The sequence below is a fragment of the Scyliorhinus torazame genome, chromosome 16 (genome assembly GCF_047496885.1).
Source record: "Scyliorhinus torazame isolate Kashiwa2021f chromosome 16, sScyTor2.1, whole genome shotgun sequence".
Lineage (NCBI taxonomy): Eukaryota > Metazoa > Chordata > Chondrichthyes > Carcharhiniformes > Scyliorhinidae > Scyliorhinus > Scyliorhinus torazame.
Genome location: NC_092722.1, coordinates 102,276,609 through 102,300,802, shown reverse-complemented (window position 1 = coordinate 102,300,802; position 24,194 = coordinate 102,276,609). Strand labels below are relative to the sequence as shown.

Genomic DNA, 24,194 nt, shown 5'->3' with positions numbered 1-24,194 from the left:
AGGTTTATCAGGATGTTGCCTGGTCTGGAAGGTATTAGCTTTGCGGAGAGGCTAAATAGACTCGGACTGTTTTCATTGGAACGACGGAGGTTGAGGGGTGACCTGATAGAGGTCTACAAGATTATGAGGGGCATGGATAGAGTGCATGAGCAGACACTATTTCCCAGGGTGGAGGGGTCAGTCACTAGGGGGGTATAGACTTAAGGTCCATGGGACAACATTTAGAGGAGATGTGCGAGGCAGGTTTTTTTTTACGCAGAGGGTGGAGTGTGCCTGGAACGCGTTGCCAGGGGGGGTTGTGGAAGCAGATACATTAGCGGCGTTCAAAAGGCATCTCGACAAATACATGGATAGGGTGGGTATAGAGGGATATGGCACGAGGAAGTGCTGAGGGTTTTGGCCAAGGGTGGTATCATGGGAACTGGAGATAAGGGGATCAGGGCTTACGAGGGGAAGGTCGTAGAATAGGATGAGAAGCATATCAGCTATGATCAAATGGCGGAGCAGATTCGATGACCTGAATGGCCCAATTCGGCTCCTATTTCTTCCTATTTTTGAGCACCAATTTTCATACCATCGGCGAACCTAGAGAGCAGGAAAGGAGGTTAGGGGAGCTGCCATTTAAGGTGGTGGGGACGAGCTTTAGATACCTCGGTATCTAGGTTGCGCGGAGCTGGGCCCAGAATCATAGATTGAACTTGGCCCGATTAGTCGGGGGAGATGAAGGCGGATTTTAGGACATGGGATGTTTTGCCGTTGTCAGAATGGATTTAGGTGCCTGTAGGTTTGGGATATTGGGAGGAGAGAGGTGCCGTCTTTCCCAGGGTTGCTGCCTCGGTGCTGCAAGATAAGCTTCTGTTGGAGGATGAAATAGGGGAGGGGAAGGTGTCAGATATTTACAAGGAACTGATGGAGAGGGAGAGCGCCCTGGTGGAGGATGTTAAGGGAGGAGGGGTTGAGAGAGGAGCTGGGGGCTGGGACATGGGCTGAGGCCTTTTGGAGGGTGAATGCGTCCTCACAGTAACTTCATTGCAGTGTTAATGTAAGCCTACTTGTGACAATAACGTTTATTAAATCATGTGCGAGGTTAAGCCTCATCCAGTTTAAAGTGGTGCACAGGGCCCACACGACGGTGGTGAGGATGAGCAAATTTTTTGAGGGGGTGGAGGAGAGGTGTGGGCGGTGCACGGAGGGGGTACCGAATCATGCCCACATGTTTTGGGCGTGTCCAAGACGGAGTGGGTTCTGACAGGGGTTCTCAGATGTTATGTCCGAGGTTCTGTTGGGTGAGGGCGGCCCTGAGTCTGGAGGTGGCGATATTTGGTGTGTCAGGAGACCCGTGATTCCGGGGGCAGGGAGAGAGAGACCGATGTATTGGCCTTTTCTTCCCTGACAGTCCGGAGACGGGTTTTGTTGGCGAGACTCTACACCGCCGAAGGCAGGAGTGTGACAAACCGACCTGGCAGAATTCCTGCGATTCGAGAAGATCTCGAAGCTATGCGGAGGGTTGTTAGAAGGGTTCACTCGGAGGTGGAAACCGTTCATCCATTACTTCAAGGAGGATTGAGGGGTCAGCGAGGGGGGGGGGGGGTAATTGGGTTAAAACGTGAAAGGTAGCATGTGATTGGGGGGTCGGTGTCGAGGGTTGGGTGATGTGATGTTCTTCTGATGCTCTTTGGTTGTTCTTTTGATATTTTGAATATTTATATTTTCGTTGAAAAGCCTTGAATAAAAATATATATTTTTTAATTGAGCCCCATCCCAGGCTGGACGATCGACCTGAACCCCTCCAGCCCCGCACATGTCCCCTGACATCAAGCCACAGAGATTTCACTGAATGCCCGGATTGTGCACTCACTGAGAAAAGCTGGACCAGCAAACAGCCAGCTCAACAATCCGAGCTGAAATGTCAGTGGTGTCGGTCCCTGTGCGCTGCACACCAGCAGAATGATGAGTTGACTTTGCAGGTGGCTTTGAAACCAGTCCCGTGAATAATGTTATCGCAGTCTGCCACACACAGTCTGAGCTTCAAGCGATGTGTCGATCTCATGAGCACGCAATTATTAAAGAACTGTTGTTTCAAGATAAAGGGATGAGATGACAGTGCTGTCGTGGTGTTACTAGACCAGCAATCCAATTCTGAAAATAAATCGCATTGGGCTCAAAACGTCAGCTCCGATTTAACCACCTGCGTTGTGCCTGGCATGGATCTGGACCCATCGGTTAAATACCGGGAAAGGCCAAAATCGACCCGGCCCACTCCGATGGTGAGCTCCAGATCACGCCCAAATATGGTGGGCATGTCATTAACTCTTATTTGCATTAATTTCCATCTTATTAGCGAGATTGAAGACGAATGCAACGGCCTCCCGGGAATTAACCTGCTCCCCAGTGAGAAATCACGCGGGAGTCATTTAGTATCCCTTTAGAAATAGGGAAAATGGGCGGCACGGTGGCACAGTGGTTAGCACTGCTGCCTCACAGCAAGGAGGACTCGGGGTTGATCCTGGCCCTGGGTCACTGTCCGTGGAGTCTCACCCCCACAACCCAAAATATGTGCCGGGTGGGTGGATTGGCCACGCTAAATTGCTCCTTAATTGGAAAAAAAAGTATTGGGAAACTGGCGCAATGGCTGCTGAGGGGAACTGAGGAGGTGAGCAGCCATTTTATGGCATGCAATCAAGGGCACTGGAGCTTGATTGGGAGACTGAAGGGCTCTGGGTCAGGGGTTGCCCCCAGGCCGAAATGGGGGGGGGCGGGGGGGGGGGGGGAAAGAGGGCGAGAGGTTTTTCATCTGTTAGGCCTTCAAGCCATCTTTAAATATTGTGGATATTCATAACAGGGGCAACTACAGCTGCTGCCTAAAAGCAAATTACTGCGGATGCTGGAATCTGAAACCAAACGGGAAAATGCTGGAAAATCTTAGCAGGTCTGGCAGCATCTAGAGGGAGAGAAAAGAGCTAACGTTCCGGGTTCAGGTGACCCTTTGTCAAAGCTAAAAGACATATAAAGTGGAAGATATTTATACTGTAGGGTGCGGGAATGAAGAATGAGTCATAGCCACAAAAACCAAGGGAACAAAGTGCTAATGGCAGTCCCCAGAGAGAACAAAAGGTGTGAAAGGCCAAACAGCAGAGAAACTAAAATCAGAGGGTAAACTGTGACACATGTAGATGTGGGGGAGGAGGGACATGGGTGGGAGAGATGGGAAGGGGGAAGCAAAGGGGGGATAAGATAGGGGGAGGAATATATATAAAGAAAGACAACATAAATGGTAAAAGACAGTTAAAATGAAATGGAATGAAAACAAAGGGGTCAAGGTGGAGTAGAGCTAATCATCCAAAGCTGACAGACAGATGTTGCCTGTCTGTCCAACCAAAATCTTCCAGGAGAGAGCCCTGTTCTTGATTCTATGCTGAAGGCCACTTTAACTCCCTTTCACTGTGAGCAGCCTCTAGCTTCACAGCTGAAGGCTATTGCTAATAATGAATTGACTCTGTTAGTTGTGAGAGCACTTCAGAGCAGCAGATTGTGTTTGCTGCTTGGTCCTGCTGGTGGCTGCATATCCCTGGAGGCGGCTGTTGCTGTTTCCTTCCTTTTCTGTAGCTGGAAAGAAGGACAGTTTTTTTAAAGATACTTGTGTCCTGGAACCCAGGGGGACATACGAGTCCAGACGTTGTGAAGCAAGAGGTGCTACGGGACCTGGTGCGAGAAAATAAAAATGAGCTGATATAGCTTTGTATTGGTACCAATATGAAACGGTGATGTTTCCTTGTTTAATGGTTAGTGTGATATGTGGAATGTTATGTAGTTGATTTTTAAATCTTTGTTACTGCTGACCGATAATAAACAAAATATTCTCATGTCTCAGACGATGATTATTGCATCGCATTTCACTCAAACTTTGAAGCCTGATCAGTTTGCCTGAACTCTGGAAGCGTCAACATCATAGAAGCAGAGACCGACAATCAAACACTCAAGAGCTGGGCTTCAGCACTGGGGATAACCCCGCGTCCAAATGGTGAGGGTGTGGATCAGGAGTGAGCACCTCAGCACAGTCTCCCTAATGTTCCTGGCAGAGGTCTGGAACTTGGGTCCAGGGGCTCTTGTTATGGCTGGGGGAGGGTGCGCAGAGTGAGGTTTTCCAGTACAACGGGCTCAGTGAACGGTACTCTGAGAGAAGGCGGAACATGTGAGGGTGGAGGAGGGTCGGGGGATTTGAGGGTCCCGAGGTGGAAGCCCTAACTGATTGTCGGTCTCTCTTCTTCTCCAATTCCTTACAGATATATGGCTGGTGCTGTCGGTCCCGCAGAGGCTGCCCTCGCCATGCTGGTGGCAGCCGAGGCAGGCAGATGCCAGAGAAGACGGCAGCAGCCTCGACACAGGCTGTAGGCGGCATCCCATATGCAAGGGGCTTGAACACCCGGCGGCCCATCAGCCCGAGGAGGAACCCAGTGGGCGACACCAGCAACGGTCAAGGTGTACAGACATCATTCGTCTTTTGAAGAGATGACGAACAGCATGTGCCGAGGAGACACCGTCTTAACAAAGAGACAGTGTGGCACCCCTGCCACGTCCTCGTGGACTTGGCACCCCATAGAGGAGGTGGCTATGACGGTCACTGCAGCTCTGAACCTCTATGTAACCCGTTCATTTCAGGGCTTGAGCAGGAACTGGTGCAGCATCTCACAAGCTACAGCCCACAAGTGCATCTGTGAGTTCATGGATGCCCAGTATGCCCGAGCATCAGACTTGATCAACATTGAACTGGACCCAGCCCACCAAGATACCCAGGCTGCAGGATTCTCCGCCATTGCCAGGGTGCCCCAAGTCTATGGGGCAATAGATGACACGTGTGTCACCTTACACGCACAGGGACATCAGGGAATGCCCTTCATTAACAGGAAGGGGTTCCACTCCCTAAGTGTTCAACTTGTGTGCGACCACTGCCTCCAGATCATGCATGTGCATGCATGACAGCTACATCCTGGGACACTCAGAGATCCCCAGCGTCTTTGAGGACTACTCCAGGATGACGGGTTGGCTCTTGGGGGATAAGGGGTACCCGCTGAGGGCCTAGCTGATGACGCCTGTGCGGAGGCCAGAAACCAAGGCGCGACCCGACATAACGAGACCCATGCTGCCACCCATGCTGTCATTGAGAGGTGCAATGGACTGCTGAAAATGCAGTTCCAATGCCTGGACCACTTTGGTGGTGATCTGCAGTACACCCCCCACAGGGTCTCCAGCTTTGTGGCAATCTGCTGTACCTTCCACAACCTGGCACAGCAGAGCGGCGACATGCCGGAGGAGGAGAAGGAGTGAGGAAGATTCCTCACTTGTAATAAGATTGTAATAGTGACCAATTCCTTCACCTGAGGAAGGAGCAGTGCTCCGAAAGCTAGTGTTTGAAACAAACACCTTTGGACTTTAACCTGGGGTTGTAAGACTTCTTACTGTTAATAAAGTAAGACTGAATCAGTTAAACTATAATCTATGATTAAGGTTTAACATGAATGCCACGTGCTAATTCTCTCTAACCTAAACTAGTCCTTGAGTTGTAATCTCTCTCTCTCCTCTGCTAACACTACCCAAGATTCCCTGAGCTTTGATATTTATACTGGGAACTCGTGATGCCCTCTAGTGTTTACATTACACTGAGATGTAATAATTAACCCTTTAGTGTTATGCCTAAATACATATCATTACAGTAACAACTCTGGATGGCCCGGCCCCATCAGATGGAGATCCTGCGCGACAATGGACATGTGGTCAGTGAGAGGGAAGGTTCATTTTATCTGACATGAACAACTCACTTGAGACTGGTCATCTGGGTGAAGGGGCAGTGGATCCTCACCTCTGTGGCATAGGCCAACCTTACTGTCGGTGATTTCTCTCTCCAAAGTCAATCCTGTGATTTCCAGGGCCCATCCCTCATAGGGGGTGAGGAAACAAATCTCTGGTACTACCCCCCCCCTCTCCCCCCCATCTTAGCCCTTAACCGCTTATTATGGGCTATCCTCTCCTGCGGGGACAAAGAGAGGGCATTGTAAGCTGCACGCTTGATGGATCAGGGAGTCTATAGCAGGTGGTATGTGTGGGCACCGCACCTGGGCATTAAGGGGCGGTGCTGGTGGGTGCCAATGGGCCCTGCGGATCAAGCACAAAGATCGGATGTGGGGAGGGTGCGAGGTGTCGACCAGTGATTTGTGGTTGGTGGGGTAGGGGGTTGGGAATTTGAGGGGTGACAGGCGGAACTGATTCCAGGAAAGAGATGGTAACTTACCTTTGCAGCTTTGTGGAGGTCATTGGTCTTCCTGCATTGTACGGTGGTCCTCCTGGTCATGCTGCCTGCACTGACAGCCGCTGCCTCCCAGGTGGTATTCATAACCCTGTTGTTGATCCTCCGACCCCCTCGAGCGAACAGGATGTACGGCTTGCATCAATGGCGACGAGGAGCCTAGCCAGGTTGGCATTCCCAGAGCGAGAAGCAGGTCTGCGTGCTGCCATGCTTGTGTGTTAACTGAGTGAGTGGTGAGGGAGCGTTTAAAAGCAGCTCCCTCGTGTTAGGGACGTGACAGTGAGACTCGAGTCTGGTGAATCAGACAGCAAGACAGCCAATAATGATGAGAAACTGGTGGTAGCTCATTTCTGGCACTAGTTGCCATCAAATATGGGCCATGATCTCACCCACGCGGCCGTCAACAAACACCCTACAAAACGTGCCCAAAATCACACTTAAAATAATTTTTGTGTAAATCGTGCTCGTTAACTCTCCACAGATGTTGCTGAGTTTTTCCAGCACTTGTTGCTTTTATTTCAGATCTCCAGCCTCTGTGGTATTTTGCTTTTGTAATAATGATCCAGCGGCCCAGGCTAATGATCTGGGACAAGGCTTCAAATGCCACCATGGCTGGTGGTGGGACATTAATACATTGATTTAAAAAATGTGGAATTGAAAGCTAATTTCAGTAACGGTGACTGTGGTGATTGTCCCATTAAGGACAACACAGCAGAAAATGGTCACCTGGCTTGGGTAGCCAATTGGGACTCAGAATGGGGAATCACCCCGGGGGTGGAGTTCCTTCTTACGCAGGCGATATGTAGAGTGAGCTAGCTGCAGCCATGAGTCTGCTAAACTGTTCTTATTAACAAATCCTTTTTGTGTCCACAAATGGAGTCTCTGAAAGTGCATCTTTACAGTGACCCTGAGGCTATCATTGATTGTCATTAAAAAAAAAAATCTCATCTGGTTCACTAATGTCCCTTTCAGGGAAGGAAATCTGCCATCCTTACCTGGTCTGGCCTACATGTGACTCCAGACCCACAGCAATGGGGTTGACTCCTAACTGCTCTCAAAACAAAACGGGGCATTTTGGGATGGGCAATAAATGCTGGCCTTGTCAGCAAAACCCACAACCTATGAACAAATAAAAAAATTGTTTGAGTCTTTTTTCAAAACTTACAGATGTTTTGAAAACTGGGTTGTTTACGTCATATGTAGTGATTATAGCAAGGCTGATGGAATACTATCTTTTATATGTGGAGGACTAATAATACAAGAAGCTGATGTCTTGTTACAACTATACAAATTCCTGGCTAGACCATACCTGGAGTGTAATGTTTCGTTCTGTGCACATCTGCAATATAATATTTAGGAAATATTGGCCCTTGGGTGGAGTCTCCAGAATTATATCAGTATTTGAAAGGTTTCATAAATGCAGCCTGCGTTCCCTTGAGTTTAGAAGGTTGAAGGGTGATCTGCTAGTTAAAGTGATAAAAGGATTCAATGACGTTTATCCAGAGAAGTGATTTGTTTTGGTGAAGGAATGAAGAAAAAGAGGGCATCATCTTAAACTTAGAGCAAGGCCACTTAGGAGTGAAATCAGGAAGCACTTGTTCCCAGAAAGGTTAGTGAAAATCTGTGATTCTCTCCCAAAAGTCTGTGCCAATTGAAATTTTCCAAACAGATTTTTATTGGGTATGGGGAAACATGGAAAAGGCAGGTAAGTCAAGTTGAAGAACAGATCACCCCAGTTTTAAACAGCAGTACACACTTGAGATTCTGAATGGCTTAATCTTGTTCCGACTGAAATTATTTCTGAGTTGATTAACAGTTTCTTCATGCCGGTGGGAAATTCCTGGTTTGCGTAAGTTTCCCTGAATTTTGAAGACGTTGAGTCAGTTAAAAATATGCTACTTAAAACTTCCAGTATCTTGCAATTGGTCAGAAGTTCTTTTGGATATGGGGCCCCAGTGAGTTTCAGCTCTGGTTTTATTAGTCTCTGTATCTGTCCTTGACTTTTTAATGATCTCCACATGTGGACTCCCAAGCCTGTCAGGATCTCCACGTTCTCTAATGTTTCACAAGTTAGAAAGTGCCCTATTCTATTCTTTTTGGGTCCCCGGTGGAGATGTCACACGTTCCCACATTAAAATCCACTTATCATGACATTTGTCCATTTACCTCATCTACTAATATTTCTTTGTAATTGTGTGTTTCTTTGTGTTCCCGTGATGTCCAAAGATGTGCAGGTTCGGTGGATTGGACATGCTAAATTGCCCCTTAGTGTCTATGGATGTGCAGTTTAGTTGGGGTTACAGGGATAGGGCAGAGGAGTGGGCCTTGGTAGGATGCTCTTTCAGAGGGTCGGTGCAGACCTGATGGGCCAATTGGCCTCCTTCTGCACTGTACGAATTATTTGGTTCTCTGGTCCTGTGACTGCCATACAACAAAGCAATGAAGCACACCTAGATCTTGTGAGTATGGGCTTCAGAGTGAACATGCCTTTTGTTAAATGGTGATATTGTGCATTTCACTTGTGTTATTGAATGAGAAAAGCCTTTAGACTAAAACGACTTGCATTTCTGTAACACTTTGAGACCACCAGATGTCTCAAAGCGATATGCATCCAGTGAAGTACCTTCTGTAGTGTAGTCACTGCTGTAATGTAGGGAACGTGGTGGCCAATTTGTGCACAGGAAGCTCTCACAGACAGCACTGTGAAAATTATCTTTTTTTTGTGATGTAGTTTGAGGAATAAATATTGGCAAAGACACCAGGGAGAACTCCCTTGCTCTTCTTTGAAATAGTGCCACAGGATCATTGACATCCACCCCAATTAGGTAACTGTGGTCTTAGTTTAATGTTTCATCCAAAAGACCACAGCTCCAACAGCGCAGCATTCCCTCAGTATGGAACTGGAGTGTCAGTCATGATTTTATTGTGAGGATTGAACCCTGAACCTTGTGATGCAGAGGCAAGTGTGCTACCTGCCAATCCATGACTGACACTCCAAAACAAATCAGAATTCATCATTTTAGTCACAACAATATAATAAAAGCAAATTACTGCTGATGCTGGAATGTGAAAAGGTATATCATCAATTTAGTGTATGATTCAAAATCTTCTTGAAGGATTGATAGGGAGAGTTCAACTGGACCATTCTAGGAGTGCTCTCGCTGGTAAGTAAGAGAAGTCGGGGGTTGGGGAAGAGAAAGGAAAGACTCCATTTAGAATAAATGGGTCACTGTCAGTGATGCTATTGAAAAATCTATGTAATTTTGAACTTAACACGCAAGTAAATTCTGTGAATCAGACAGCCTGATGGTGAGCCTTGCCTCAGGGATATACACTCCTGTGAGATGAGGCTCTGTGCCTGCTCTGTATATTTAGTATGTGCCGTATTATTACATTTTTCTTTACTTTTAAAATTTAATGTTTTCCCAGTGAAGTGAAGGTGAAATGTTTAAGAAGTTAAGATTTTCTTCTGCCCCAAAACAAATGACAAGAATAACAAGAACTTTCTCGGTAAAGCTGTCTAACGGATTTGATCCCGCGCAGCACACGGGCATCTTGTCACCTACCTACAGATGGGCCTTTCAATAAGAGTATAAGAAATGGGAAGCAGGATGAGGCCGTTCAGCCCTTTGAGCCCGCTGTGCTATTCATTATGACGTTCCAACTCAACTCCACCTTTCCGTATTATGACTTAATTCCTCCAAAAAGTCTCACCATCTCTGACTTTAATAAACTCAAAAAGTGAAATTTTCCAGCTCCGACACTGATGGGCATCAACGCAGGTGGGCAGAAAAATTTAGAAGTTGTTAAAAGTCAATGGCTCTCCAAGTGTTCCTGTTTCTCTCCGCAGTGATGCTTCATAGAATGTGGCATTGTCAGCAAGGCCAATATTTGTTGCCCATTCTTTTTTTTTTAATTATCTGTACCCAATTAATTTTTTCCAATTAAAGGGCAATTTAGCATGGCCAATCCACCTACCCTGGAGAGGAAACTCATGCAAACACGGGGAGAATGTATAAACACCACACAGACAGTGACCCAGAGCCGGGATCGAACCTGGGACCTTGGTGACGAGAAGCAACAGTGCTAAATTTGTTGCCCATTCTCAATTGCCCTTGAACTGTGAGTCTTGTTTGCCATTTCAGAGGGCATTCAGAGTGTCAACCCCATTGCTGTGTGCCTGGAATCACATGTAGGGCAGACCGGGAAAGGACGGCAGATTTCCTTCCCGAAAGAACATTAGAACAGGAGAATGGGGATGAGAAAATATCAGCCATGATTGAATGGTGGAGCAGACTCGATGGGCCAAGTGGCCTAATTCTGCTCCTGTGTCTTATGGTCTTAGTAAACCAGATGGGATTTTACAACAATCAATGATAATTTCATGGTCACCATTACTGGGACTACTTTATATTCCTGGGGCGGGATTCTCCACAATCGTCGCGATGTCCGCCGACCGCCGCCAAAAACGGCGCGAATCAGTCCGGCATCGTGCCGCCCCAAAGGTGCGGAATTCTCCGCATCTTGAGGGGCCGAGCCCTCACCTTGAGGGGCTAGGCCCGCGCCGGACTGATTGCCGCCCTGCCGGCTGGCGGGAAAGGCCTTTGGCGCCCTGCCAGCTGGCGCGGAAATGACTTTGCCGTGCGACGCATGCGCGGGAGCGTCAGCGGACGCTCACGGCATCCCCGCGCATGCGCAGTGGAGGGGATCTCTTCCGCCTCCGCCATAGTGAAGACCGTGGCGAAGGCGGAAGGAAAAGAGTGCCCCCACGGCACAGGCCTGCCCGCGGATCGGTGGGCCCCGATCGCGGGCCAGGCCACCGTGGGGGCACCCCCCGGGGCCAGATAGCCCCACGACCCCCCCAGGACCCCGGAGCCTGCCCGCGCCGCCTTGTCCCGCCGTTCGAAAGGTGGTTCAATCCACGCCGGCTGGCGTGGGTTGACAGCGGCGGGACTTCGGCCCATCGCGGACCGGAGAATCGCCGGGGGTGGGCCCGCCGACCGGCACGATTTCCGCCGACCGGCGCGGCGCGATTCCCGCCCCCGCTGAATCTCCGGTGGCGGAGAATTCGGGACACGGCGGGGGGGTCGGAGAATCGCACCCCAGATTTATTAATGGAATTTAAATTCCACCAGTTGCCGTGGTGAGATTTGAACCCATGTACCCAGGACATTAGTTGGTGCCTCTGCACAACTAATGCAGTAACAATACCGCGACAAAGATCAAAGAACAGTACAGCACAGGAACAGGCCCTTCGGCCCTCCAAGCCTGCGCCGATCATGATGCCTGTCTAAACTAAAACCGCCTGCACTTCCGGGGTCTGAATCACTCTATTTCTATCCTATTATGTATTCATCAAGATGCCCTTTAAACGTCGCTATAGTATCTGCTTCCACTACCTTCCCCGGGCAGCATGCTCCAGGCACTCACTACCTTATGTGTAAAAAACTTGCCTCGCACATCTTCTCTGAACTTTCCCCCTCACACCTTAAACCTATGTCTAGTAATTGACGCCACTGTCTGCCTCAATGATCTTTGTGTACAATAACCTTTTGTGTAGCAATTTATTGAATGATTTTTTGGGAAAATTGAAATGCGTTACATTGACAGGCTTCCCATTGTCCATCAGCAGTTACATCCTGGAAAACTTTATGACAGATTTAAAAACATGATTTCACTTTTATAAATCCATGTTGACTCTAATCATGTTATGTTTTTTCCATCATGTACACTGGGTTTGATGGCTGAATGAAATGTACACCCTGGGTAACTGATTGGAGGAGTTGTGTTCTCTGGTCTAGGATTAAAAGAGCTAAACTACGAGGATCGCGGGCGAAATTCTCCGTTATCGGCACAAAGTCCGCCGATCGGCACCAAAAATGGCGCAAATCCGACTTTCATCACGCCGCAAAGTCTCCAGCCCGGAATGGGCTAGCAGCGACGTGACGGGATCCTCGCTTGCTCACGTGCTTCACGCCGTGCGACGTCATACACGCCGCAAGGCGTGACGGCTCATCAGGACGAGCTGCTCCCCCCCACCCGACCAGAACACCCGACCGGAACACCCGACTGGATGGCTGACCGCCGCTCAGCCCCGAGGTTCGAGTCACGGGATGTGGAGGCGCTCCTGGACGCAGTGGAGCAGAGGAGGGAGGCCCTGTATCCCAGGCACGGCCGCAGAGTTGCCCCACGCCACAGCCGGCGTCTGTGGAGGGAGGTGGCAGAGGCTATCACCGCTGTGGCCCTGACACCACGGACAGGCACCCAGTGCCACAAGAAGGTGAACGACATAGATTACATTACATAGAACATACAGTGCAGAAGGAGGCCATTCGGCCCATCGAGTCTGCACCGACCCACATTAATCCCTCACTTCCACCCTATCCCCGCAACCCAATAACCCCTCCCAACCCTTATGGACACTACGGGCAATTTTTAGCATGGCCAATCCACCTAACCTGCACGTCTTTGGACTGTGGGAGGAAACCGGAGCACCCGGAGGAAACCCACGCAGACACGTGGAGAACGTGCAGACTCCGCACAGACAGTGACCCAGCGGGGAATCGAACCTGGGACCCTGGCGCTGTGAAGCCACAGTGCTATCCACTTGTGCTACCGTGCTGCCTCGTCAGAGCAGCCAGGGTGAGCCTCCCCCCCCTGCCCGATATCCGTATCCCCCCTCCCCCATATCCCCCCTCCCCCATATCCCCCCTCCCCATATCCCCCATATTCCCCCTCCCCATATCCCCCTCCCCCATATCCCCCCTCCCCATATCCCCCCTCCCCCATATCCCCTCCCCCATATCCCCCTCCCCATATCCCCCATATCCCCCCTCCCCCATATCCGACTTCCCCCATTTCCCCAAGTGAATCCAACCCTAACCTTAACCTCTGCAATACATGCGCAACCGATGGCGTGCATTCATATACCTGTCTAACACTGTTGCCTTTTACCCCTGCCACCACCCCCCCCCCCCACCCCACAGGAGAAGCGCGCACACAACAACAGGGAGCATGTGAGGACTGGAGGAGGCCCCGCTGATGAGAGGCCACTGACCGAACACGAGGAAAGGGCCCTGGAACTGGCTGGCGGACCTGAGGACCGGGAGGTTGCTGATGCAGAGGTCGGGGTGTACTAGCAAGTGAGCCACCGACAGCCCGTCCCCATATCCCCCCTCCCCTATATCCCCCTCCCCCATATCACCTGATCACTGCCTGATGTCTAACCATGCATGCTTCATTGTGTATCGCAGGAGCATACGTCGAAACACCCATCCCCGCAGATGCAGACCGCCCGCATGTTGCCCTTCGGAGACCACGGGAGAGGGAGAGACCCGGACCCTCCGGCATGCGACGCCCGCAGGATGCCCCTCGGAGGCCACGGGAGACGGAGAGACCCGGACCCTCCGGCATGCGATGCCCGCAGGATGTCCCTCGGAGACCACTGGAGACGGAGAGACCTGGAGCAACAGGGAGACGACGCCCCCATCTCGTGCGGGTGCGACGACGCAGGCGTGTGCCACCCAGCGACGAGAGGGGCAGCCACAGGCCCCCGTCACAGCCAAGCCAGGACACCACTCCCCAGGACACCACTACCCAGGACACCACTACCCAGGACACCCCTACCCGGGACAGCACTACCCAGGAAAACGAAATACCGGACAGTGACTCAGAGTGGATGGGTGGAGACGAACCCCCACCCCAAAGTGCCATGGACTCAGAGTGGGACGAAGAGCACGACACAACGCCACTGCTGTCACCAACACCCTCCACCATCGCAGAAACACTCACCTCGGTTGGGCACTTTAGTGATGAGGCGTCTGGTACACTCACTGGTGTGCACAACACAGCCGTCCCGGTACAGCAGGTGGAGGTAGGAGCAGCAGAGGGGCCGGGCGGTCGGAGGGCAGCCCAGCCCAAGCGAACATCTGCCGCCCAGATGGATCCCGGGTTCCTGGAGTTACCACACCCACTCATAGAACCGATGCAACCACCGAACCGGAGACGAGCGAAGAGGGTGACGGCCGGCTTGCGGCGGCTGCAGTCGCAGGTGGAGGAGTCCACCCACGTCCAGGAGCTGGGAGTGGTGCCGGTCATGCGTGCCACCCAGGCCGACACCGCACGGGTGGCGTCCGCGGTGGAGGCAATGGGTGCGACGGTGTCAGACATGGGGAACGGTTTGCGAGGCCTGGGGCTTTCCGTGCAGGCGGCATCTGTGGCCCAGGACATGGCTGCCCTCTCACAGGAGGCCATGAGCCAGTGCCAGCGCCAGATGGCAGAGGCGCTGAACGCCATGGCCCAGTCTCAGCAGTCCATAGCCCAGTCTCTGCAGGCCATGGCCCAGTCTCAGCAGGCCATGGCCCAATCTCAGCAGGCCATCGCTGAGGGCATCGGCGCCATTGGCCATGTGCGAGCCGGCGTTGCACAGTCACAGACAGGGTTTGCCAATCCCCTGAGCTCCATGGCTGCAAACCTGCAGACCCCTGTCGATACCAGCACGGGCCTCCAGGACTGGCAGCGCCAGATGTCGGGGGGGCGTCGGATGGCCAGTCCGTTCGCATCCCCCACCCATGTAGAGGCCTGGGGGCCATCGGGCACCCCGAGGAAGGAGGAGGTGCTGTGGTCCGTCCCGGGTCCCCCTGTAGGGGAGGTCCCGGAACACCGCGACACCTCGGACTCCCCCCCTTCCGTCCCAGGTGCATCGGGTGGGCAATGGGCAGGACAGGCTGGCAGCTCGCCATCCCAGTCGCCCGGGCCGCAGCCTGGCCCATCTAGGCCAGGACGCCCCAGGAAACGGCTGCCAAAGGGATCCCGTGTCAGAGGGCAGGAATCACAGGAGTCCACCTCCAGTTCTGCTGTGCCGTCTGGGGAACCACGTAGACATAGTCAAAGGGCCCGTAAGGCCAAACAATTAGACACTGAGTAAGTTGGCACGGGTGCAGGGCACAGATGGGTTTTAGGGGCTAGGGCACGTGCATGAATTCCTTTGGTTATTAAAGTCAATGTTACACCTACAGAAGCTGCCTTTGTGCTCTGTCCAAAGCGTGCGGGGGTGTCATGTACGTTGAGCGCAAGTGTGTGTGTGTGAGGGGTGGTCTTACCTCAGCCCCAGGTGAGTCTGCCCCCTTCCCCCTGGGCCGCCATCAACATCCCCCGGGCAGAGGACGGGACCGTGCGCTGCAGTGTCACAGCCGCATGCAGGGATGGTCCGGGTGGATGGTGGTACTGTGGCCATGGGTCAGACATAGTCCAACGATGTGGAGCCAGAATCTCATCGCAGGGCAGGTTGTCATCATCCTCCATGGCTTGCGATAGACACGCGTCCACCCGCAACTGTGTGAGCCCGGCCGTTGTGCCGCAGGTGGATCGGCAATGGGGGGGGTGGTGTGCATGCGGGTGGGGTGGGTGGGGTTGGGGAGGGGTGTGAGGGTGCTGGGTGGGTGGATGGGTGGGGGGTGTGGGTGGTCGGCTGTTGCCATGGTGTGCGGTCTGTGGCCATACTACCCGATTCCCACGCCCATCTAGTGAAGCGGGCGTCTATCAGTCTGTCCCGTGCCTGTTGGCCCAGCCGGTAACGGTGGACAGACACCCGCCTGTGTCTAGCCCGTCTGCCCTGACCATTGCCCCCATCCCCCTCATCTGGGGAGGACTGCGCCTCTTCCTGCTGCTCCTCCATTCTGCCCTCCTCTGCCTGCGGCACATCGCCCCTCTGCTGGGCTATATTGTGCAGGACGCAGCACACCACAATGATGCGGCCGACCCTATTTGACCGATACTGGAGGGCGCCCCCAGAGCGGTCCAGGCACCTGAAACGCATCTTCAGCACGCCAAAGCACCTCTCGATCACTCCCCTTGTCGCTACATGGGCATCATTGTAGCGGTTCTCCGCCTCATTGCGTGGCCTCCGTACAGGCGTCATCAGCCACGATCGCAATGGGTAGCCCCTGTTGCCCAGCAACCAGCCCCTCAGCCGGGGATGGCGTCCCTCGTACATGCCGGTGATGTATGACCGCGACAACACGTATGAGTCGTGTACACTGCCCGGGTAACGGGCGCAGACGTGCAGGATCATCATGCGGTGGTCGCAGACCACCTGTATGTTCATCGAATAGGTCCCCTTCCTATTGGTGAACACGGCCCTGTTATCTGCAGGTGGCCGCACGGCGACGTGCATCCCATCAATCGCGCCCTGGGCCATGGGGAACCCGGCCACGGCATGGCCCGGGCATCTTGGCTGGCCCGGTCCACAGGGAAGCGGATGTAGCGGTGCGCCATGGCATATAGGGCGTCTGTCACTGCCCGGATGCACCGGTGCACCGATGTCTGCGATATGCCGGACAGGTCCCCACTCGGTGCCTGGAATGACTCCGTTGCATAAAAGTTCAGGGCCACCGTAACCTTGACGGACACGGGGAGAGGGTGTCCCCCGCCAGTGCCACGCGGTGACAGGTGTGCCAGCAGGTGGCAGATGTGTACCACGGTTTCCCGCCTCATCCGGAGTCTCCTCCTGCATTCCCGGTCCGTGAAGTCCTGGTATGACTGCCGGGGCCGGTACACACGGGGCGCCATCGGGTGCCTCCGTTGCTATGGGGCCGCGACGTCCTCCTCCCCCTCCTCGTCCTGTCGGTCAGGTGTCCCTCCAGCCTGGGCGGCTGCCGCCTGCCCCTCTGCGGCAGCCTGCGCCGCCTCTCTGGCACGCTCCTCCTCCTCATCCAGGGTAACATAGACATTAGCGGCTGCCACCACGGCGGCCAACATCGCTGGCTGATCGGAAAACATGACGGCCTGGTGGGGGGGGGGGGAACGACGACATGTCATCATTGCCCATACCCCCTCCTCCCCCCAGCCAGGTGACATGGACCGCATGTGTCCAACTGTTGGAGGCTGGCACCTGGCCAGTTGGACCAACTCACTTGCCCTCGCACCACCCCTCCCCGGCACGGACCCCCCATCCTCCTCCCCGGCACGGACCCCATGGTCCGCTGGGGGGTCGGAGAATCTCGCCCCGGGTGAGTGGGTGAGAGTGGGAAGTGTGAAGTTATTCACTTTGGATGGGAAAGTAGAAATGAAGAATATTCTTTGAATGGTGAGATATTGGATAATGTTGATATTCAGAATGACCTGTCTGTCCTTATAGCTGAAGACTGATCTTGCATTCCCTTACATAGAGATTATGGGGTGATTTAATTGATGTAATTAAGGTGATTAAAGGTGGACAGAGCAGATAGAGAGAAATTGGGCCGGATTCTTCCGCCCCACCTACCACGGGCAGGACGTGGACCATGTAAAGGTTGACTGACCTCGAGCGGGAATTTCCGCTTGCCGGGCAAGCGTGGCTGGAGAATCCCGCCCATTATTTCCTCTGGTGGGACTGCCCTGAAGAACAGGGCATTACCTTAAAATTGGAGTTTGACCATTCAGAGGTGACATTACCACACATTTCTTCATAATAAGGGCAGTGGAAATCTGGAACTTTCTCCCACAAAATGTAGTTGAGGCTTGCGGGTAGGGCGGAGTGCCAACTGAAAATTTCAAAATGAACAAAGATTTTTTATTGAGGAAGTGTATTGAGGGATATGGAAATGAAGACTGGTTAATATATTTGTGGTATAGATCAGCTATAATCAAACTGAATGGTGGAATTAGCTTGAGGAGCTGAATGGCCTCCACCTGTTCTCATGTTCCTGTTGCTAAGCAATCAGTTATTCTGGATAACTGATGTGGGAATGCTCTAATTTTCATTTATTTTCCCCTTCTTTAAATTGAAAACAACCTGGTTCTTTGATGCTTTCTGTTTTAGGTTTGATTTTCTTTAGGAAAATGCAGTGATGACACTAGTTTCCAAATGTGCAACAGGTTTTATTTAAAGTGCTTTAAAATCTCTCTGCAGTCATTCATACTTACAACTCAGCTGTTAGTAACTTCTAGCAGTTTCTGTGGTTCTTTGCTCTGAGTCCACATCCAGACTTAACCAATCAAGCCTAGTGAGCTGGGATCAATTACCAGACAAGCATAACCTAACACAGAACAACTACTATACTGTCAATCTGGCTTCATGATGACACAACCATACTTAAACGTTGCCAAACCTCCAGCAATTCAAAACCAGAGTCTGGGTCTTCATACAGACATAATGCAAGTCTAGCCATTCAATATTGAAACTCCTGGGTAGCACACACGCACGCTTTTCCTGTGGTCATGAATATAATTTACTTCAGCATGGCCATTGATATTGGTACCATGGAACCTGAAAACTCAAGAGTATGAGCCGAAATGCTTCCAAACACTTGCCAAGTGCAGTTTTTATCATGCCGTAAATGTGAGGAGGTGAACACAGACATGCCATGAATATTCTGGAAGCATACAGAGTTTTCTGATTTTGATTCCAAACATCATTTAACGCTGATTTGGTGTACTAACTGTCATTTTGGATCTTGCTTAAGGCTTTCTCTTGAACTCACACAGTCGAAGAAGTGTTAAGCAGTATGAGCGATACTCACACCTTCTATTTAATGTAAATCAGTAAAGTTAAGGCATGGCAAGGCAGCTCGGTTTCATGGAATTCATGTCCTGTAGTACGTGGGAAATCATGGACACACCCGGTGACCTAGACAACTACATATACAGGAAGTATCACCTGCTGCAGAAACCTAAGATCCATGCGGCAGCTGAAGTCATTCCATTGCATCCGCAAGGCTGAGAGCTATGTGGAGAGCACACTCAATGAGGTGGTCACACCACAGGTTAGTAACATACAAACAGAAAGTGACTGGGTGACGACCATGCAGTCCACGAGAACCAGACAGGTAGTGTGAAAGCCCCCTGAGGTCTGGTTCACTAATTGGTGTTCCGTTTTCGGTACTGGTGAGGATATTTGTTCCTGGGGGAGGAGTCCAGTCAGAACCACGTTTGTGGCACCATGGGTAGTTCAGCTGTTCAGGGTGGAAGGAAGAGCAGTAGTGATGGCGGATTCATTAGTTAAAGGAATAGACCGGTGTTTCTGTGGCCGTGACACCAGGATAGCATATTGCCTCACTGGTGCCAGGGTTATCATAGATTATCATAGAATTTACAGTGCAGAAGGAGGCCATTCGGCCCATCGAGTCTGCACCGGCTCTTGGAAAGAGCACCCTACCCAAGGTCAACACCTCTACCCAACACTAAGGGCAATTTTGGACACTAAGGGGCAATTTATCATGGCCAATCCACCTACCCTGCACATCTTTGGACTGTGGGAGGAAACCGGAGCACCCGGAGGAAACCCACGCACACACGGGGAGGATGTGCAGACTCCGCACAGACAGTGACCCAAGCCAGAATCGAACCTGGGACCCTGGAACTGTGAAGCAATTGTGCTAACCACAATGCTACCATGCTGCCCTGATGTCATGTCATGGAGCGGCTGCAGCACATTCTTCTGGGGGACGATAAACAGCCAGCAATCATGGTCCCTATTGGTACCAAAGACTTGGTACGAAGGGGAATAGGGTCCTGAAAACAGATTACAGGGAGGTAGGAGCGAGATTGGAAAGCAGGACGTCGAAAGCAGTAATCTCAGGATTACTTCCATGTCCCACATGCTACTGAGCACAGAAATAGAAGAATTGTGCAATTAAACCTGTGGCTGGAAAAGCTGCTGTAGGAGGGAGGGTGTCAGTTTTCTGAGGCATTGGGCCCGGTCTGGGCAGATGGGATCTGCACAAGCTGGATGGGCCACATCTTAGCAGGACCAAGACTAACATCCTCACAGCAAGATTTGCTTGTGCTGTTAAACTGGATTGACTGCAGGGTCAGAAACTTTGAGGGACCTCAGATTCAAGGGAAGCAAAATTGTCAAAAGGAAGTAGATAAGTAGAAAGCAAAAAATAGAAGACAGATAATAATAATAATAACAACAACAACAGTGGATCGCACAGTTGCTTCACAGCTCAAGGGTCCCAGGTTCGATTGCCGGCTTGGGTCACTGTCTGTGTGGAGTCTGCACATTCTCCCTGCGTATCCTCTGGGTGCTCTAGTTTCCTCCCACAAGTCCCAAAAGATGTGCTTTTAGGTCATTTGGATACTCTGAATTCTCCTTCTGTGTACCCAAACAGGCGCTGGAGTGTGACAACTTGGGGCTTTTCACAGTAACTTCATTGCAGTGTTAATGTAAGCCTACTTGTGACAATGACGGCGCATGTGCTACGGTGCTGTGAGACGAAGCATAGAACATAGAGTGCAGAAAGAGGCCATTCGGCCCATCGAGTCTGCACCGACCGACTTAAGACAAGCATCAAATAGGATTTGAATGGAGAATAAAGTTAAAACAAAACACGGTTAAATGCATTCTCTCTGAATGCATGTATCATTCACAAAAAGGTTGATGATTTAATTTAATTACCACTACGGAGGACTGGCTACAGGACGACCAGTTTGGAAAATTGTATTTGGCATTTAGGAGGGTTAGGTAAAAAGGAAAAGAAGATGGATTTGCTTCTCCATGAGCAACAAGATCAGTACATTAGTAAGAGGGTCTTAGATTGAAGAATCAAGATATAGAATCAGTTTGGGTAGAGTTCAGAAACCACAAGGGGTTGGTGGGAGTTGTTTATAGGCCGCCAAACTGTAGTGGCAATGCTGGGCACAGTATAAATCTAGAAATTAGAGCTGCATGTAATGTGGGTAATAAAGTACAATGTGCGACTTCAATTTACACATAGACTGGTTAACCAAATCATCAGATAGGGTTAACCAAATCATCATTAATGCGGCAGAGAATGCATGAAATTAATGCGTGAAACGAAAGAGAAAATGCTGGAAAATCTCAGCAGGTCTGGCAGCATCTGTAGGGAGAGAAAAGAGCTAACGTTTCAAAGATGACTCTTTGTCAAAGAATTCCTGAAGATGTATGGGATGGGATTCAGTACGTTGAGGGATCAGTCTATCTTGAATTTAATGCTGTGTAATGAGAAAGGGCTAATTAATGACATTGCTATCAAGAAGCTTTTGGGAAATAGTGACCATAAAATGATAGAATTTCACATTGAGTTTGAATGCGATAAGAGTTCATTCTGAAACTAGGGTCTTAAATCTGAAGAGAATAAGCCTCATCCAGTTTAACGTGATACATAGAGTTCATATGATGGTGGTGAGGATGAGCAGGTTCTTTGCAGGGTAGAGGAAAGGTGTGGGCAGTGGGCGGTGGTCCTGCGAATCACGTCCATGTGTTTTGGGCATGTCAGAGACTGAGGGGGTTCTGGCAGGGGTTATTGGACGTGATGTCCGAGGTGCTGGGTGTGGAGGTGGTTCCGAGTCCAGAGGTGACAATATTCGGGGTGTCGGAAGACCCGGGAGTCCAGGGTGTGAGAGAGGCCGATGTTTTGGCCTTTGCCTCCCTGATAGCACAGAGATGGATTTTCCAAGGGTGAGAGGCCTCGGAGCCGCCAAAAGTGGGTGAGTGACCTGGCAGAATTCCTGAGGTTGGAGAAGAGGACGTTCGCTTTGAGGGGGTCGGCAGAGGGGTTCACCCAGAGGTGGAAGCCGTTTATCGATTTCTTGAAGGAAGCTTGAGGGGTCAGCAAGGGGGGGGGGTAAGGAGATTAAAATAGATTAGGCGGGATGCGAGGTGGGGTTGGCGTCATGAGAGTAAGTGGGGTGCGGTTGTTTTATTGTTTATTGAATTGTTCGGTTCTTCTGATTTTTTTTTTGTATGTGTGAAAATGCCTGAATTAAAAATCTGAAGAAAAGAAATTATAACGGTAGAGGGGCAAGTTGGCCATGGTGGATTGGAAAAATACTCTGAAAGTTTTTAGGATAGACAATGTCTAGTATTTAAAGAAATACTACAATCTACAACAGATATACATTCCTCTAAGGCACAAACACCCATAATAATCTTTACTAGTGTCACAAGTAGGCTTACATCAACACTACAATGAAGTTACTGTGAAAATACTCTAGTCGCCACATTCCGCTGCCTGTTTGGGTACACAGAGAGAATTCAGTATGTCCAATTCACCGAACAAGCATGTCTTTCGGGACTTGTGGGAACACCCAGAAGAAAGCCACGCACACACAAGGTGGTGCAGACTTCGCACAGACGTGACCCAAGCCAAGAATTGAACCTGGGTCCCTGGCAATGTGAAGCAACAGTGCTAACCACTGTGCTACCGTACCGCCCAAAGAGAAAGGTAAATCAGCCACGGTTAATTAAAGAAATTAAAGATTCCATTGAATCAAAGGAAGTGGCTTATAAGGATGCCAGACAAAGTGACAAGCCAGAGAATTGGGAGCAATCTGGGACCCAGCAAAAGCGAACCTGATTTAAAAAGTGATTAGGAAAGGGAAAAGAGAATATGAATGCAAAATAGCAAGGAACATACAGGCAGACTGTAAAAGCTTCTTTAGGAATGTGAAAAGGAAAAGATTAGCAAGGACAAATTTGGGAGTATTATAGATGGAGACAGGAGACTGTATAGGAGATAGGAGACTGTATAGGAGACAGAAGACTGTATAGAGGAGCACAGGGAAATGGCGGAGAAACTAAAAAGTTATTTTGCCTCTGTCTTCACGGACGAAGATACAAAAAACCTCCCAGAAATACAAGGCAACCAAGGGACTTGTGAAAAGAACTAAAAGAAATTAGTATTTGTGAAGAGGTAGTATTTGAAAATGCAACTGGATTGAAGGCAGATAAATCCCTGGGACGAGGTGAGCTACTCTCAGAATGTTGAAAGATGTAGCTAGAGAGATAATGGATGCATTGGTGATCATCTTTCAAAATACGATAGACCAGTTAGTTTGACATCCGGGGCGGGATTCACCCAGCCCGGGGCCGGGCCGGAGAATCCCCGCGAACGGGCCTCGCCGCCACAATGCCGGCGTGGCGCCAGCCGCGGGCCGCTCCACGGGGCCGGCTCACCGATTCTCCGGCCCGGATGGGCCGAGCGGCCGTAAGAAAAGAGCCGAATCCCGCCGGCGCCGTTCTACCCTGCTCTGGGCCGGCGGGACCTCGCCATGGAAGGGTCGGGTGGCGGCCTGTGGGAGCCAGCCTCCAATGTGACCTGGCCCGCGATCGGGGCCCACAGATCGGCGGGCCGGCCTCTGTGGCTGGGGGCTATCCTACCCGCCGGCCCCTGTAGTCCTGCACCATGTTGCATTGGGGCAGGAGCGCTGAAGGAGGCCATTGGACATGCGTGCGTTGGTGCCGGCGCCACTGCGCATGTCCTCATTGGTTCACATAAATGGGTCATTCTCAGGCTGGCAAGCTGTTACTAGTGGAACCATAAGAGTCAGTTCTAGGTCCACAGCTATTCAGAATCTATATAAATGATTTAGATGTGGGGACCAATTGTAATATCTCCAAATGTGCTGATGACACCAAACTTGGTGGGAACGCAAGTTGTGAAGAGGATGCAAGGAGGCTTTAAAAGGATTTGGACAGGCTAAATGAATGTGTTGGAGTATGGCAGATGGAATATAATGTGAATAAATGTGAAGTTAAAGAGAAAAAAGAGAAAGGCATAATATTTCTGAAATCATGAGAAGTTGGGCAGTGCGAGTGTCCAAAAGGACACGAGTGTTCTTGGTCATGAGTCACCAAAATCTAGCAAATAGGTGCAACAAGGATTTAGGAAGAGCAATGGTATGTGGTTGTATACGCCACAGACAAGTCTGAATTGAAGGGGTAAAAGGAAACTATGCGTGGGATTCTTCGGCCGCGCCCTCCTGTCAACCGGAAATTCCCACCCGAGGTTATATATGTTTATATGGTTCTCGTCCGATCCGTGGCGACCTTGCAATGGGTGCGGCAAAAAATCCAGCTCTTATGTTTATTGCGAAGCAATGATATTTACAATATACAACAGATTCCAGCCTGTCGGTTCCTTACCTGGCCGACTTTATATAGAATCAT

At 50.8% G+C, this 24,194-nt stretch overlaps 1 long non-coding RNA gene across 1 annotated transcript in view; it reads right to left on the bottom strand.

Annotated features, from left to right (window-relative positions):
- Nucleotides 1-468: 468 nt before the first annotated feature.
- LOC140392396 (uncharacterized) overlaps nucleotides 469-24,194 on the bottom strand; it is a 57,184-nt gene continuing 33,458 nt past the window's right edge. Inside the window, exon 3 of the long non-coding RNA XR_011935329.1 lies at nucleotides 469-585. This is a non-coding gene — a long non-coding RNA (uncharacterized lncRNA). The remainder of the gene's footprint in view (nucleotides 586-24,194) is intronic.